Raw genomic sequence first — 6,000 nt, forward strand, 5'->3', positions numbered from 1 at the left:
TCACTCATTTGGGGAATATGAATAATAGTGAAGGGGAATATAAGGGAAGGGAGAAGAAATGTGTGGGAGATATCAGAAAGGGACATAGAACATAAAGACTTCTAACTCTGGGAAATGAACTAGGGGTGGTGGAAGGGGAGGAGGGCGGGGGGTGGGGGTGAATGGGTGACGGGCACGGAGGGGGACACTTGACGGGATGAGCACTGGGTGTTATTCTGTATGTTGGTAAATTGAACACCAATAAAAATTAATTTATTAAAAAAAAAAACATCTTCTACACTAAACACCATCTCAGAATCTGCTTCCTGGGGAATCCAACCTGCAACACCATTCTTGAACTCATGGAACAATCTGTGTGCTAAGCTAGGTAGACAGATTATTTCAATACTATGTGATAAGAGCTAGAATATATACACAAACAAAAGCTATGGGAAGAAAGGAGGGAGTATCTAGATCAACCAAGGGGACTCAAGTCTTCTCATTTATATATATATATATATATATATATATATATATATATATATATATATTTTTTTTTTTATTGAAATTCAATTTGCCAACATATAGCATAACACCCAGTGCTCATCCCATCAAGTGCCCCCCTCGGTGCCCGTCACCCAGTCACCCCCACCCCCCGCCCACCTCCCTTTCTACCACCCCTTGTTCGTTTCCCAGAGTTAGGAGTCTCTCATGTTCTGTCTCCCTCTCAGAGCAGGCAATCTTCAATTCAAGTCTCTTTTGAAAGCTAATGAGACTTATCTATAGCCAGATAAAGAAGGGGAACCAGGTATTCTAAGAAGAAAAAGAAACACTAAAACAATAGACAGATATCCAAGGAATAGAGACCCTACATATGCATAGAAAACCACTAGCAGCTCCGTAATAATAAAACTTAAAAGACCTAATAGAACTTAAGAGAAGTAGTAAAATTTAAAATATACATTGGGGATTGACATGAGATAGTGGGAGAGAAAAGTTACAATTTAAGAGCTTGGCCTTAATCCAGTGAATATGGAGATGCATTTTTCCCTCCTAACTGAACACTTGTCCTCTCTTTCCTCCAGTAGGCTTTAAAGTTGGTCCTTCATGGAGCCTATTTTCATTCAATAGGCATGATTTGAGAAGCCTCATCTCTTATGATTCAAAATCTAGATATGAACATCTAACTCAATATCTCCATTTAAATGGTCTACAAGAACCACAAATTCAGTGTATCCAAAACTGAGTTCATTACCTGACCTTCTTATACCTCATCTTTCTGAATTCTCTACCTTGGTGAGTATTAGTACTGCCCATCCAGTTGCCCAAGTCACAATCCCATGTAACAGTCTTGATTCCTTTTTCTTTTTCACTCTTCAAGTTTAATCCTTCAATGTATCCTATAAATAATCCTATTTTAATATATTTTGGACCATTATATATTTACTGCTACTTCCTGACTTCAGTGAAAGCTTTTGACAACTGATTAATCTGCCTCCAGTCTTGCTCCTATCAAATCCATTTGTCAAACAACTACAAGAGTAATCCTTCCAAAACACAAATCTGATAATGTCCAGCCTCAGCTTAAAGTCCTCCAGGGGTCCCCATAATCTTTGAGATGAAGTTTAAAATCCTTAAAAAAACTCTTCATCATCTGACCATGGATTTCATGCTTTCTGCTTTATGCACACTATATTACTTTAAATTTTGCCAGTTCTCTATGCTCTCCCTTGCTTTCAGAACATGTACCAGGTTGCACACACAGCCCATAATATCTTTCTCTGCCTGTCTTTTTTCCTCTCCTTCCTTTACTGATTAATACCTATTAGTGCTGCAGGGCTAAACTTAAATGTTAATTTCTCCAGGGAGTTTTCTGTGCCACCCTCACCCTTGTTATAAGTGACTGTTTATAATTCTATCAACCTATCCTTACTTCTCTCTACCATGAAATTACAATTAAAAGCAGAAAACATGTCTTAGTTCTTTCTGAATTTCCAACACTTAGCATAATATTTGGCACATAATAATTTCAATAAATATTTTCTAAATAAATGAATAAATGAAACAGAATTTGATTTCTGATGGTAATGCAAGTCATAGTTTTAAAAGAAAACCTATTGAAAAACACAAGAAATTCAGAGTGCCTGGGTAGTTCAGTCAATTAAGCCTCTGCCTTCTAGGCAGGTCATGATCCCAGGATTATGTGGGGAACCTCCAGGGCGGAACCTGCTTTTCCTTCTCCGACGCCCCCTGTTTGTGCTTTCTCTCTCTCTCTGTCAAATAAATAAATAAAATCTTAAAAAAAAAAGAAATAAAAAGTGCTGGCAAGGAGGAGGATATAAAGGAACCCTACACATTGCTGGTGGGAATGTAATTTGGTGCAGCCAAATTGGAGGTTCCTTAAGAAATTGAAAGCAGGTATCCCTGGGTGGTGCAGCAGTTTGGCGCCTGCCTTTGGCCCAGGGCGCGATCCTGGAGACCCGGGATCGAATCCCATGTTGGGCTCCCGGTGCATGGAGCCTGCTTCTCCCTCTGCCTGTGTCTCTGCCTCTCTCTCTATCTGTGTGTGACTATCATAAATAAAAAAAAAAAAATTAAAAAAAAAAGAAATTGAAAGCAGAACAACCCTATCATCTGGAGATTTCTCTACTGGGCATTTACTCAGAGAAAACAAAAACACTAACTCAAAAAGATATATATACTCCTATATGTACTACAACATTATTCACAATAGCCAAGATATGGAAGCAACTCAAGTGTCCATCAATAGGGAATGGATAAAGACTTCAGACACATGAATATTACTCAGTCATAAAGGATAAAGAAGATGTGGTATTCACACACAAGAATATCACTCAGCCATAAAAAAGAATGAGATCTCACCATTTGCAAAACACATAAACTAAAGTATTATGCTAAGTGAAAGAAGTCAGACAGAAAAAGACAAATACCATATGATTTCACTTATACGTAGAATCTAAAAAATAAGGCAAATGAATAAGCAAACAAAAAAAAGAAACAGAGCAATAAATATAGAGAACAAACTAATGGTTGTTAGAGGAGAGTGGACAAATTGGGTGAAGGAGAGTGAGAAATACAGGCCTCTAGCCTTGGAATGAATAAATCACAGAGATAAAAGGCACAGTTATAGGGAATAGAGTCATTGGCATTATAATAGTGTTGTATGGTGACAGATAGCCTTCCTTGTGGTGGGCACAGCATAATGTATAAATTTGTTGAATCACAATGTAGTACACCTGAACCTAATGCAACACTGTGTGTTAACTATACTTCAATTTTTTAAAAATGGGAGAGGGGAGCCTGATTGAACTCAGTCGATTGAGCATCCAATTGTAGGTTTTGGCTCAGGTCATAATCTTGGGATCATGGTATTGAGCCCCTGTCAGGCTCTGTGCTCAGTGGAGAGTCTTCTTGAAGATTCTGTCTCTCCCTCTGCCCCTCCTCACTCTTTTTCTCTAAAACAAATAAATCTTAAAAAAAAAAAAAAAAGATAGAGAATTTACTGGAGGCCAAACACAGATTATAAGATGTAGTAATGATCTAAGCCTATTTCTAGGAGTAGAAATAGAAGAAACAGGAGCTAGATAGAAAGCTAAATAGAAAAATGTCTTAAAGGTAAAATCAGCAGAATTAGTGATGGGATGATGGGAGTGAGGGAAGGACTATGGTATAACATGGTCCCTGGATTTCTGACTTGAACACCAAGATAATGATACCTAACTCTGACAGAATATAAAAAAAGAAGCAGGTGGAATAAAGGGCATAAAGATGTAAAGTATGATGGTTTATTCATTCAGGGCATGTTAAGGGTGAGGTGTCTCTGGGATATTCATGTGGAGTTATCTGGACATCAGCATATAAAGAAGTAAATACCATAAATGGGATGGCCCATGGGAATAGTGACAATGAGAAGTAAGTCAGGAACAGTGATCTGGGAGCATCAACTTTGCTATAGATTGTGCTCGACTCTCCATCTTGCCCCAAGACACTGACCTATATGGACATCAATATTTTCCTTGTCCTCTGGTTTTGTTTGGGTTTAGTTAATGTGGGGGAGCAGCAAGAGACAAAAGGAGAGAGGAGAGTGAAGTGTGGATATTTATTCTCCAGCTTTCTTCCTGCTTCATCTATCCACCAAATGCCATAGCAATTTTCAACCTTCTTCATACAGCTTACCTCTCCAGGTTCCAGGAAGTGACCCTTACACCTTAGGTCTCGGTATGTTAATGAAGAGCCATACACACTTTGTAAATAGCCCCCTCATTAAACTCTCCTCAATTACCCAGCTTGACTAGGTTATCTGTATCCTGAAGAGAGCCTGAGTGATACAGAGAGGATTCTAGAAAAGGAAAGATGGGCAAACTAATTGGATAAACTAACTCTATTCAAGTGATTTAGCATTTACCTTTCCTAAATAGTCTTCTCTGATAACTAAAGGAATTACTTCTATAGTAGAAATTTCAAGGGAATCCCTGGGTAGCTCAGCGGTTTAGCTCCTGCCTTTGGCCCAGGGCATGATCCTGGAGACCTGGGATCGAGTCCCACGTTGGCTCCCTGCATGGAGCCTGCTTATCACTTTGCCTGTGTCTCTGCCTCTCTCTCTTTCTCTCTCTCTCTGTGTCTCTCATGAATAAAGAAATAAAATCTTAAAAAAAAAATTTCAAGCACCTAGGACAAATGAGTAAGTGGTCGTTAGCTAAAATAACTGTAATGGGAAATTAACTTGGGAATCCCCAAGACTAAATTTTAATGTGGCACCTCCCAAAAGGCTAAATAACTGTACAGATGAGTTACTTGTAGGTATCTATGGTGACATGGTCTCATAATGAACTTCATAAGACATAATAGTGGCAAGGGGTACTAATAACCGAGTATAAAATAGTGGTGGATCTAAAAAGGATTACTCTTGCCAACTCAATGATATTCATCCCACTTGGGTCCACTAGCCAAGCATCAAAATAGAGCAAAAGAAATGCTGAGATGTTAGGGAAAACTGAGCATCTTACTGTACTGGACCACAGTTAGTAACATTTATGCGTTTGTGGTATTAAAGACAGGATTTTGATACATGTATGACCTCAACATTATTTTTATTTATTATTATTAATAAATAATAACACACTAAAGCTAGAGAATGGCCTTTCTTTAGACTCTTCAAATGTAGAATGATAGGTCTCTGCAAACTCTGCCCCAGTTCTGTGATATCTTCTTCCACATTTGAATCCTCTTCGTCTTTACTGCTCCACAGTTTATGACTCACTTTCTAAACAAACCCTGTAAACAAATTCCACTTGACTCAAGGAAGCTACTATCATGGCTACAACCCCTAAGGACTCATATTGCCAGCTTGTTTACTGAAAGTGGCTAGATTGCAAATTTAATTTTTTTTCTATGATTTATCTAATGCTGCCAAAATGCAAGGAAAAAATAATGGAGGCCACTCAAGAACAATTAAAATGTCAACATGTTTAGAAAGAGACCTATTAGTGATACAAATATGAAATACTTCTGATGTTGATATTGAGGTCATTAGAACTTAGAGTTAATCAGGCCATCAGAACTTGCACTGACTTGCATTTAGGTTAAGAAAGCAGGCCCAGGGCTGCAGGTTGTTTGCCCTGCTTTATCTCAAGTCAACATCTAAATCAAGTAAAAAAAAAATTCCAAACTTCCAAGTGACTCTAGAGTCCAATTTTTCTGACTTGCTTCTCACTTCACTAATTTCTTATATGATGTCCCTGGCAAAGTCACTCATTCAACAGACACAAATTGAGCACCTATCCCTGCCAAGCATTATTTAACCCCAAAGATGAAAAGTACTTTGGTTTCAACTTCCATACCAAGCCTGTCCTTGAATGCTGGCTTCATGACATAAATCCTTACCATTGATTTGTCTTGAACCTCATGGGGTTCCAGAAGAGAAAACTCTGTTCTGTTTTCAAATATTTTTCAGAAGTGATTATACTTCTCTGCCATCCATTCCAATCCAAGTCTTTTTGA

Source organism: Nyctereutes procyonoides, unplaced genomic scaffold (assembly GCF_905146905.1).
Source record: "Nyctereutes procyonoides isolate TBG_1078 unplaced genomic scaffold, NYPRO_anot_genome, whole genome shotgun sequence".
NCBI lineage: Eukaryota > Metazoa > Chordata > Mammalia > Carnivora > Canidae > Nyctereutes > Nyctereutes procyonoides.